This window comes from Pleurodeles waltl, chromosome 1_1 (assembly GCF_031143425.1).
Source record: "Pleurodeles waltl isolate 20211129_DDA chromosome 1_1, aPleWal1.hap1.20221129, whole genome shotgun sequence".
Taxonomy (NCBI): Eukaryota; Metazoa; Chordata; class Amphibia; order Caudata; family Salamandridae; genus Pleurodeles; species Pleurodeles waltl.
In genome coordinates, this window is record NC_090436.1 from 510815348 (window position 1) to 510828441 (window position 13094).

The following is a 13094-nucleotide window of genomic DNA, read 5'->3' on the forward strand; positions in this document are numbered from 1 at the left end:
CCGATTTGCAACCACCCATCCAAATTAGAGCACTTGAATAAACACACTTATTGCAAATAAACAATCTGGAGTCTGTCTGTGATTTTAACAAATGTATTAGACATGACAGTGCCAAAATTGTTATTCACATTGTGATGCCAACAAACCGCTGTCACACAGCTGTAGTCCATGGGGAAACAAAGCAGATGACACGCAGTGGGGCCCACAGCTCTGAAAACGGAAGGGAAAATCACAACACAGTTACCATACACTGGGGGAAAAAGTCAGACAGTAGAGAGGTAGGAGTCTTTAAGTAAATGTAATATGCCGGTGTGTACTCTTACCTGTGTGTCACTGAAAATATTGCTCTATTACTGTGTTCCTGTTGTCTATGTCGTCCTCTCCGGCTTCCTCTTCTTCACTCTCCACAGGCTGCACAGCTGCTACAACACCACCATCTGGACCATCTTCCAGCAGAAAAGGCACCTGGCGGCGCAAAGCCAGGTTGTGAAGCATACAGCAGGCCACAATGATCTGACACACCTTCTTTGGTGAGTACATTAGGGATCCACCTGTCATATGGAGGCACCTGAACCTGGCCTTCAGGAGGCCAAAGGTGCGTTTGATCACCCTCCTAGTCCACCCATGGGCCTCATTGTAGCGTTCCTCTGCCCTGGTCCTGGGATTCCTCACTGGGGTCAGTAGCCAGGACAGGTTGGGGTAACCAGAGTCCCCTAATAGCCACACCCGGTGCCTCTGGAGTTGACCCATCACATACGGGATGCTGCTATTCCGCAGGATGTATGCGTCATGCACTGAGCCAGGGAACTTGGCATTAACATGGGAGAGGTACTGGTCTGCCAAACAGACCATCTGTACATTCATCGAATGATAACTTTTCCTGTTCCTGTACATCTGTTCACTCCTGCTGGGGGTACCAAAGCCACATGTGTCCCATCAATGGCACCTATGATGTTGGGGATATGTCCAAGGGCATAGAAATCACCCTTCACTGTAGGCAAATCCCCCACCTCAGGGAAAATGATGTAGCTCCTCATGTGTTTCAGCAGGGCAGACAACACTCTGGACAACACCTTAGAAAACATAGGTTGAGACATCCCTGATGATATGGCCACTGTTGTTTGAAATGACCCACTTGCTAAGAAATGGAGTACTGACAGCACCTGCACTAGAGGGGGGATCCCTGTGGGTTGGCGGATAGGTGACATCAGGTCTGCCTCCAGCTGGGCACACAGTTCATGAATAGTGGCTCGGTCAAGCCTGTATGTCAGTATGACATGTCTTTCCTCCATTGTTGACAGGTCCACCAGCGGTCTGTACACGGGAAGATTCCTCCATCTCCTCGCATTGCCCAGCGGACGGTGCCTAGGAAGGACAACAGCGAGCACAGAGACAATCAACCTACAGGTACGTTCCCACAGCTTGCACACAACACGATTCACTATGCATTGAATGGTTTGTATGAGTGTTGAGGAAAGGCCTAGGTATGTGTGACGCAGTAGAAATTAAGCCATGTGGGCCCTTGAAATGGCGGCTGCCTGACCTGTGAAGCGTGACAATGGGATGTGAGGTCAATGCGCTGGCGTGGCACACCGTGGTGGTAGGCGGTCGAAGACCGCGGCGCAAAGCCGCATTGGTTAACATAGAACCCTATGGGTTTCACGAGCCAATGACGATGTGCGCCGGCGGTCGCGGTACGCACCGCCGCGGGCGTTACTGCCATTTTCTATCTACTTAATCACTCGATACCTGATCTTCCACAGGAGAGGACCTACACTGCAAGTGCTGCTGTGACCTCGGTCTGGAAGAGACAATGGCTGCTGCGACTGGGGAAAGGGCCCCTGCCTTCACTTCTGAAGAATTGGAGAAACTCGTGGATGGGGTCCTCCCCCAGTATGCGCTACTCTACGGTCCTCCAGACCAACAGGTAAGTACACTGGGACCAGGCTTTGTGGGCAATGCCTGGGTTGAGTCGGGTGGATGAAAGATGGTGGGGAGGGAAGCGATTGAGGTATGCATCAGACGACAGATGAGAGCATTGGCCACATGGCAAGGGTGGGTATGGGGGGCCACTCTCATCAAGCATGCAGAAGGTGATGATTTTTTTTCTCCCCCTGTACATGTCACATAGGTCAGCGCCCACCAGAAAATAGCTATTTGGCGTGCCATCGCCAAGGACGTCCGGACCCTGGGGGTCCACAACAGACGGGGCACCCACTGCCGGAAGAGGTGGGAGGACATCAGACGCGGGAGCAGGAAGACGGCGGAGGCTCTGCTGGGGATGTCCTCCCAACGTAGGAGGGGTTCCAGTCGTCAATTGACCCCCCTGATGTCCCGGATCCTAGCTGTGGCCTACCCCGATTTGGATGGGCGCGTGAGGACATCACAGCAGACACAAGGGGGTGAGTACACTCTCATTCTAGTGACTTTGCGCGCAGTGGAAGTGTCTGGGTGGGGGAGGTGGGCTGTGGGTATCTCTAGGCCAGGGCGATTTCTGTAGGCTAGGCCCCTCCGTAAGGCATGGCCCTGTGCCTCCGCCCCCCACCTCTCTAGTGTGCCAAGTACAGCTATTCATGGCCCTGTGTCATCTATGTCTGAAGTTGTCGTCCATAGGCTTGTAGGCCATGTCCCACTGATTGAGTAGTGGACCCCAACTGCGCAGCGTAGTGCAGGGGGCTTCAGTGTCTGTCCTCTCCGCCAACGGTAGCGGTAATCCATGCACTCAACATGTCTTTCTTTCTCCCCCCACCCCTTTTTTGTGGTCTTCCTGTTCATGTGTGCATTAGCATCATCAGGCGGAGGAGAAGTGGCATCGGAGCACAAGGGAGCTGCATCCCACATGGCCCTGGAGGGCCATGCAACGGACTCTGAGTACACCAGTGGGACGGAGGGCAAGGGGAGCTCCACAGCGGGGACTCGTGCTGATGTCAGTGGCAGGGACTCGTCCTCTGAAGGGAGCTCCCTTGTGGTGGCGGCAACATCCGTGCCCCCCGCAACAACAGGTACAGCCGCAACCCAGCACACCAGCACCGCCCTCCCAGCAGCCCCTCAGCGTTTGCTCCGTGCCAGCTCACCCAGGAAGGGGGGCATCTCCTTCGCCCCAGGCACCTCAGGCCCTGCCCCTGTCACCCCTGCTGCCCTCAGTGAGGAGGTCATTGACCTCCTGAGGACCATCATTGTTGGGCATTCTACCCTTTTGAATGCCATCCAGGGTGTAGAAAGGGAGGTGCACCGGAGTAATGCATACCTGGAGGGCATTCATTCGGGTCAGGCTGCCCATCAGCGATCGTTCAACGCTCTGGCCTCAGCACTGACGGCAGCAATTGTCCTTGTCTCTAGCCTCCCCCTCCAACTTCCTCCACCCAGACCCAATCCCCTGTACCTCTGCATATCCCAGACACACCTACAGACCAGCCTGCACACACCTCAACACCCAAGGGAAGCTCATCCAGACATAACCACCACACATCACACAAGCATTCACACAAGCAACATCCACATGCAGACACACCAACACCCACTGCCTCCACTGTGTCCCCCTCCTCCTCGTCTCCCTCCTCCCTCCCTGTGACGTCTCCACTCACACTTGCATTCACAACATCTTCAGCCACTACGTCCATCACCAGCACACCCACCAGAGCACTCCGCACACGTGCAGTCACCACTCCCACTACCATTTACACGTCCCCTGTGTCCTCTCCCAGTGAGTCTGTCACCCCCTCTTCCAAACCACACAAACGCAGGCAGCCACCCACCCAACAGCCATCCACCTCACGACAGCCTCCAGCCCAAGCACCTGCACCCAAAGACACCAGACTTCACACAACCACATCCTCTTCCTCCACTCCCATACCCACTACACCTAGCCGTCCCTCTCTTTCCAAATTGATTTTCCTTTCCAAACTTGACCTCTTTCCAACAACTCCCCCACCCCGTCCATCGAATAAGACTGCAATCAGCACCTCAGCCACCACCAAACCAGGACCTATCAAGACTGTTGTCCAAGGACTGTGGAGTCCCCCGCCCTCAAGGGCAACTAATTCTGCTAGGAGCCAAGGCACGGCCAGCCCACCCCTGGAAAAACACCCAAAGATCACCAGTGCCCGGCGCGAGAGGGCAAGGACGCTAGGGATTAAAGTCCCTACCCTGGCTCCGGCTGGAAGTGGGGTGCCACCTGGCACACCGCCAAAGGTGGGAAAGGGCCACAGACGACCAGGGAAGGGTGGGGAGGGCAGCCCAGCTGCCCAGGAGGGCCCCGCCAGCCACAGCCCAGCTGGGCAATGAAGGAGCGCCAGCCACAGCCCAGCTGTGCAATGAAGGAGCGCCAGCCACAGCCCAGCTGGGCAATGAAGGAGCGCCAACTCAAGCACCGCTGAACAGGGCAAGGACCGCTGAACAGGGCAAGGACCGCCAAGGCAAGCACCGCTGAACAGGGCAAGGACCGCCAAGGCAAGCACCGCTCAACAGGGCAAGGACCGCTGAACAGGGCAAGGACTGCCAAGGCAAGCACCGCTGAACAGGGCAAGGACCGCCAAGGCAAGCACCGCTGAACAGGGCAAGCACCGCTGAACAGGGCAAGGACCGCCAAGGCAAGCACAGCTGAACAGGGCAAGGACCGCTGAACAGGGCAAGGACCGCCAAGGCAAGCACCGCTGAACAGGGCAAGGACCGCCAAGGCAAGCACCGCTCAACAGGGCAAGGACCGCTCAACAGGGCAAGGACCGCCAAGGCAAGCACCGCTGAACAGGGCAAGGACCGCCAAGGCAAGCACCGCTGAACAGGGCAAGGACCTCGAAGGCAAGCACCGCTGAACAGGGCAAGGACCGCCAAGGCAAGCACCGCTGAACAGGTCAAGCACCGCTGAACAGGGCAAGGACTGCCAAGGCAAGCACCGCTGAACAGGGCAAGGACCGCCAAGGCAAGCACCCTGAACAGGGCAAGGACCGCCAAGGCAAGCACCGCTGAACAGGGCAAGCACCGCTGAACAGGGCAGGGACCGCCAAGGCAAGCACCGCTGAACAGGGCAGGGACCGCCAAGGCAAGCACCGCTGAACAGGGCAAGGACCACCAAGGCAAGCACCGCTGAACAGGGCAAGCACCGCTGAACAGGGCAAGCACCGCTGCACTGGGCCCTTCATCTCAAGCACCGCTCCGCTGTGCACCGCCGTCTCAAGCACCGCTGAACTGGGCCCTTCATCTCAAGCACCGCTGCACTGGGCCCTTCATCTCAAGCACCACTGAACTGGGCCCTTCATCTCAAGCACCGCTCCGCTGGGCCCTTCATTTCAAGCACTGCTCCGCTGGGCCCTTCATCTCAAGCACCGCTCCGCTGGGCACCGCCGTCTCAAGCACCGCTGAACTGGGCACTTCATCTCAAGCACCGCTGCACTGGGCCCTTCATCTCAAGCACCGCTCCGCTGGGCCCTTCATCTCAAGCACCGCTCCGCTGGGCACTTCATCTCAAGCACCGCTCCGCTGGGCCCTTCATCTCAAGCACCGCTCCGCTGGGCACCGCCTTCTCAAGCACCGCTGAACTGGGCCCTTCATCTCAAGCACTGCTCCGCTGGGCCCTTCATCTCAAGCACCGCTGCACTGGGCCCTTCATCTCAAGCACCGCTCCGCTGGGTCCTTCATCTCAAGCATTGCTCCGCTGGGCCCTTCATCTCAAGCCTCGCTCCGCTGGGCACTGCCGTCTCAAGCACCGCTGAACTGGGCCCTTCATCTCAAGCACCGCTGCACTGGGACCTTCATCTCAAGCACCGCTCCGCTGGGCACCGCCGTCTCAAGCACCGCTGAACTGGGCCCTTCATCTCAAGCACCGCTGCACTGGGCCCTTCATCTCAAGCACCGGTCCGCTGGGCACCGCCGTCTCAAGCACCGCTGAACTGGGCCCTTCATCTCAAGCACTGCTGCACTGGGCCCTTCATCTCAAGCACCGCTCCGCTGGGCCCTTCATCTCAAGCACCGCTCCGCTGGGCACCGCCGTCTCAAGCACCGCTGAACTGGGCCCTTCATCTCAAGCACCGCTGGCCCATTGGCGGAAGGGGCAGTGCCGCATCTGTGTCGGGCAGGGCTGCACGAAGCACTCTGGGCACCAGTCCTCCTCCAGAACCAGTGGACACTGTCATCCACTTGAGAGACTGTGGCTTTGCACTCCCCAGGATGTAACAGTGGGCAAACCACCCACTGTAGAGACTTGAGAGACTGTGGCTTTGCACTCCCTAGGATGGTACAGTGGGCAAGCCACCCACTATATGGACTTGAGAGACTGTGGCTTTGCACTCCCCAGGATGGTACAGTGGGCAAACCACCCACTGTATGGACTTGAGAGACTGTGGCTTTGCACTCCCCAGGATGGGACAGTGGCCATGGAGGCCCCTCGTGGATCTGGCGTCGTGTACTCATGTGGCTGAGGTGCCCCCCCTTCCCTTCCCCCTGAGGTGCCTGTAGTTTTTCTATCTGATGCCCCTGCAGTGTTCTCTCCGTTGGTGTCAGGTATCCTGTGTGGGCCTTGCCCATGTGATTTGGGCCCAGTGGTCCACGGACAATGACTGCTAAAATTATTGGACTTTTAATATTTATGTATATATTAGTTTTAAATGTGTGATATTTTTATATGCCGATTGTCGCAGGTCGAACAGTATGAAGACCACTGAGGCGTTATGTAGGTAGTGGTAAGTGGTTTATTTTTCTATGGGGGGGTAGCGTATGTGGAATAAAGTCACAAGTGTTATTGTCTGTCTTAGTCCCTTTGCTCTTCTTCCGTATCTTTTCCCAGGTTCGTGATGGTACGTTCTTGCTTCTTCTTTTACAGGGAACCCAGCTGCCTTGCTCGCTCGTCAGAGTCCAGGGGGGTACCGGAAACAGAAGGGAGAACGCTAAGGTGAGTATTGGGTTTTTTAATAGGGTTCTTCCTATTCTCTTAACTTTGGAGTGGGAGGGGGTACACACAAAAGGAGGGGGTTGGTGCCAGTGAGGAGGGTTTAAGGGACTAGTGTGCACGCTTCTATTATTAGTGTAGTAATAAGTGACCCTGGTGAGTTACTTATAGTGCCCTTCCTCCTACCTCCCTTTCCAACCCTCCTCTATGACCCCTCCCCAGTCCCTTCTCCCCAATTTCCCTTCTTCCTGTCCAAAAGGACCGTACCTTGTTAAGCCACGACCCTCCAGGGTCGTGGCTGGCTTGGTAGTGTTCCTCCTGCTGATCTCCTGTATCCAGGTTTTGGGGTTCTTTTCTTCTCTCTCCTTCCTCCGGTTCCTCGTCTGCTTCTTTCCTGGTCCTTTTTCCCTCCTCGCTCTGCTCTTGCCTTGGTCTCTCCGTGTTTCCTTCTCTCTCCCCTTGCCTTTCGTTCTCCGCGTTCCTCTCTTCCTCCTCCCTGTCCAGCGCGTCTTCTTTATGTTCGTCCTTAACCCGGGAAACATACGTCGTTTCCCGGGCAACGCCGTCCTGCCTGCCGCTCACGGGCCGCGTCTCCCTGGCAACGGGAAGACGCGGAAATGACAGATCGGCCGTGACGATACGTCATCTGCCGTGTTCGGAGCCGGGATTGCCCGGCTACACCCCTCTCCCCATGAAAGGTCCTGCTCGAGGACCGTAGCAGCGTCCGGAAAGCAAGACAAATAGTCAGCTGGGGCCTGTTGGCGACCTGGGATGTGACGGACCTGAAAGGAAAATGGTTGCAGTTCAAGGAACCATCGTAAAATCCGAGAATTGGTATCCTTATGGGCAGACAACTACGTAAGGGGAGCATGATCTGTAAAAAGTATGAAGGGGCGGCCTAGAAGGTAATATTGTAACGTATCCCAGCCCATTTTATGGCTAGAGATTCTTTTTCAATGGTCGGATAGTGTTGTTCTCTGGGAAATAGCTTCCTACTGACGTATACTACCGGGTGCTCTCCACCTTCCCCGTCAGGTTGGGCCAATACTCCCCCTAAACCCACATCGGAGGCATCAGTATAGAGATGGAAAGGTTTCGAGAAATCAGGGCATCGGAGTATCGGGTCTTTGGTTAGGAAGGATTTTAGTCGTTCAAAACTGGATTTCTGTTGGTCCGAAAAGGGTGCGAGCCTATTAGGATGGGATTTAGACAGAAGGTCCGTGAGAGGGGCGGCCAAGGTAGAATAATCAGGTATGAATCTTCTATAATACCCTACTAACCCTAAGAAGGATCGTAACTCTTTCTTGGTTGTTGGTCTAGGTGCATTTAGTATGGCCTCTACTTTTTTTGTTTGAGGTTTTAGGTTCCCTTGACTAATTTTGTAGCCCAAGTATGATATGTCGGGTGTTCCTATGACACACTTTTTCGGATTGGCAGTTAATCCTGCGGTGACAAGAGTGTGGAAAACTTGGTGTAAATGTTTTAGATGATCATTCCAAGTTTCACTGAAAATTACTACATCATCTAGGTAAGCTGCTGCAAAAGACTGGAAGGGATTTAAGAGTTTATCCATTAACCTCAGGAATGTAGCTGGCGCTCCATGTAGACCAAAGGGTAGCACAGTGAACTGATAAAGACCGGACTGGGTGGCGAATGCTGTTTTCTCTTTATCCTCTGTTTCTAAGGGAATCTGCCAATACCCTTTTGTCAAATCTAAGGTAGTCATATATTGGGCTTTTCCTAGTTTCTCTAATACGTCGTCAACTCTGGGTATAGGATATGTGTCAAACAGGGAGTTTTCGTTAAGCTTCCTGAAATCAATACAGAATCTAATAGTACCATCGGGTTTTGGTACCAAAACCACCGGGGAGCACCAGGGACTATTTGACGGTTCAATCACCCCTTGTTCTAACATTTTCTGTATTTCAGCCTCCATAATCTGCTTCCTTGCTTCAGGAATACGATATGGCCGTAACCTCACAATTTTCCCTGGTATGGTTCTTATTTTATGAGTTATCAAGGTGGTTCTACCTGGTAACGCTGAAAAAAAAATCCCGGAAATGTGCTAGTACACTGTATACCTGTTCCTTTTCTGCTTTTGTTAATGTATCATTTACTGGGGGTAGATCTTCCCCGTTGCTGTGTTCGGTTGGACAGAACACAATACTTGACTTATTATTTGGACATAGGAATCCTGCCAACACGCTGGCAGTGTTCGAGGGGTCTGGTTCTTCCCATTTTTTTAGGAGATTTATGTGATAAATCTGTGATTTTTGGGGAGCGTTCGATAATTCCACCAGGTAGGTAACCGGAGATACTGCTCTTATTATCTTATAGGGGCCCTGTCATTTGGCGATTAGTTTTTGTTCTGAGGTTGGACGCATAATTAAGACCTTATCTCCTGGTTGTAAAACCCGTAACTTGCTCCCTTGGTCATAATATCGTTTTTGAGTGTTTTGAGCTTGTTCCATATTCACTTTGACCGTGTCCCATAGACTTTGTAGCTGTGACCTTAAATTGTGGGCATAATCTAGAAGGGGCCTTCCCCCTTCTTCTGCCTCTTCCTCCCATGTTTCGATGGCCATGTCAAGAAGAGATCTCGGCTGTCTTCCGAACACCAGCTCGAAGGGGCTGTGTCCTGTAGAGGACTGTTCATGTGTTCGAATAACATATAATACTAAGGGTAGTTTTTGATCCCAGTCTCTCCCTGACTCTTCCATCACTTTTTTCAATAAGGTTTTTATTGTTCGGTTATCTCGTTCCACTAGTCCATCCGTCTGTGGATGATATACCGAGGTACGGATTTGGGAAATACCTAAGGTTTTACATACTTGCTTCATAAGAGTGGACATAAAAGGAGTCCCCTGGTCAGTAAGTATTTCATGCGGGAACCCTACTCGGGAAAAAATGTTAATCATGGCTGGGTCACTGTCTTAGTTGTCATACTTTTTAAGGGAACGGCCTCGGGGTATCGTGTGGCATAGTCAACCATGACGAGAATATACGTGTAACCCTTCGTGGATGGTACTACAGGTCCAATTAGGTCCATTCCTACCCTACTGAAGGGAATGTCTATAATGGGTAGGGGCATCAGAGGTGCTTTCTTAGGTCTGCCGGGTTCAGTGAGTTGGCATCTGGGACATTGGGAACAAAATTTACGTATGTGAGCAAATACTCCCGGCCAATAGAACCGTCTAAGAAGGTATTCTTCTGTTTTTTCCCTCCCATAATGACCTCCCCCTGGTTGACAATGGGCCATCGTTAGGACTTGATTTCGATAATGATCGGGTACCACTAATTGTTGTTTATGTTCTCCGGTGCCGGTAGTGGTTATCCAATATAAGAGGTTTTTCTTAATGAGGAAGTAGGGACCCACCTCTTCGGTTTCTTCTTCTCTGGCCGACTTCCAAGCGTGGGCGAGAGAAGGATCAACTCTTTGCTGATGGGGAAAACTGACAGGGACTTCATGTGTTTCCGCAATAATGCCTGTGTTCGGTCCTGATCTCTCCTTTTCCAAGTAATTCAATTTTTCTATTCGTTTCTCTCTACGTGATAATTTCCTCCGGATTGTGAGGCTTTCTATACTGCTATCGGAGAAAGGAGCGTCTCTCCACCAATCCTGTGTCAGTTTGGGTTGTCGAACATAATCTAGTATCTCTTGGAAATGTTCATAATCAGTGCCAATGATACACTCCTCAATCAGATTGGACATTATACCCATCGGTAAGACATCCCGGTGTTTTCCCCACTCGACTGTGACGTCATATAAAGGGTATTGTTCCTTATCTCCGTGTATGCAACATATATTCACCCATTGTTCTTTTCTTTCATCTATTATGGAGACTAAGGGGGTGATTCCGACAGAGGCGGGCGGCGGTAGCCGCCCGCCTCGCGGGAACCGCCATATGGCCGCTCCGCGGTCGAAAGACCGCGGAGGCCATTCAGGCTTTCCCGCTGGGCTGGCGGGCGACCGCCAGGAGGCCGCCCGCCAGCCCAGCGGGAAACCCCACCCCACGAGGAAGCCGGCTCCGAATGGAGCCGGCGGAGTGGGTATGTGCGACGGGTGCAGTTTGCACCCGTCGCGTATTTCAGTGTCTGCATTGCAGACACTGAAATACACAGTGGGGCCCTCTTATGGGGGCCCCTGCAGTGCCCATGCCATTGGCATGGGCACTGCAGGGGCCCCGCGGCACCCCCTACCGCCATCCTGTTCCTGGCGGGCGAACCGCCAGGAACAGGATGGCGGTAGGGGGTGTCAGAAACCCCCATGGCGGCGCAGCAAGCTGCGCCGCCATGGGGGATTCCAAGGGCAGCAGAAAACCGGCGGGAGACCGCCGGTTTTCCTTGTCTGACCGCGGCCAAACCGCCGCGGTCAGAATGCCCGGCGGGGCACCGCCAGCCTGTTGGCGGTGCTCCCGCATCCCCGGCCCCGGCGGTCCTTGACCGCCGGGGTCGGAATGACCCCCTAAGTCTTTTCTTACCACCGGCTGGCTACACCCTGAGTCAATAAGGGCCCATATGGTTTTCCCGTTGACTTTCAGAAGCTGTTTAACCTTTTGGTTACCTCTTCCGGTACACAGTACCCGTCGCCTAGTAACTCCGATTTCCATTGGCTCGCTACTATCCTGTTTTCTGGAGCACATTCGGGCAATGTGGCCCCATTCCCCACAGCTGTAACATTGGGGCCCTGCTACCGGTGGAGGGTTAGAAAATTGGTGAGGTACTGGTTCCTCCGGAAAGGTTCTTGGTGTAATTTTAGGATTGGAAGGACCTGGTTTTAGGCTGGGTCGGGTTGACATATTTCTTACATCAGTGGAGCGATGATAAGCACACGCTAAATCAATTGCCATGTCAGTAGTCACCTTTGGATGTTGACGGATCCAGTGTTTAGTGGTGGTAGGCAGGGACTCTAAATATTGTTCAAGGACAATTGTTTGGATCACTTCCTCCCTACTATTTCCGGAAGAACCCAACCACTTTAAGGCCAAGTCCTTAACCCGATAATAAAAGGTTCGGGGGTCTTCATTCGGTCCCCATTTGATTTTTCTAAATTTAACCCTATAGTATTCCGTATCATGCCCCACACGTTCTAAGATACTAGTCTTTATCTCTTGGTATGGCGTGGTTCCACCCGGGTTTGCTGCTTGATATGCTGCTTGTAAGATCCCTGTAAGTAAGGGGGCGACATTTTGACCCCATCTATCCTCAGGCCATTGGGCGGATGATGCCACTCTCTCAAAATTAGTAAAAAAGGCTTCGGGGTCTTCTCCGTCTTGATATTTCTGTAACACAGAACTTGGGACATTGGGATGTACTTTACTACTAGCAATGGTCTCCGTCAATTTTTTCATGGCCGTCTCATGGACCAGTTGATTATTCGCAAGGATGGTTGCCTGACTTTTCAAAGCCGACTGTAATGCTTCTCTGTCCTCTTTGGCCTCTCCCTGGTGGGCCTCCCACACCAGTTGGAGATGGCGTTGGCCCTCGGCCAATTGCTTTATCATATCCTCCAAGGAGGGTTGGTTACTCATAGTTATACTGTTCGATTACTGCGAGGAGGCTACACAGGTTTTTGATCCCACTTCTGACACCACTGTCGCAGGTCGAACAGTATGAAGACCACTGAGGCGTTATGTAGGTAGTGGTAAGTGGTTTATTTTTCTATAGGGGGGGGTAGCGTATGTGGAATAAAGTCACAAGTGTTATCGGCTGTCTTAGTCCCTTTGCTCTTCTTCCGTATCTTTTCCCAGGTTCGTGATGGTACGTTCTTGCTTCTTCTTTTACAGGGAACCCAGCTGCCTTGCTCGCTCGTCGGAGTCCAGGGGGGTACCGGAAACAGAAGGGAGAACGCTAAGGTGAGTATTGGTTTTTTTAATAGGGTTCTTCCTATTCTCTTAACTTTGGACTGGGAGGGGGTACACACAAAAGGAGGGGGTTGGTGCCAGTGAGGAGGGTTTAAGGGACCAGTGTGCACGCTTCTATTATTAGTGTAGTAATAAGTGACCCTGGTGAGTTTCTTATAGTGCCCTTCCTCCTACCTCCCTTTCCAACCCTCCTCTATGACCCCTCCCCAGTCCCTTCTCCCCAATTTCCCTTCTTCCTGTCCAAAAGGACCGTACCTTGCTAAGCCACGACCCTCCAGGGTCGTGGCTGGCTTGGTAGTGTTCCTCCTGCTGATCTCCTGTATCCAGGTTCTGGAGTTCTTTTCTTCTCT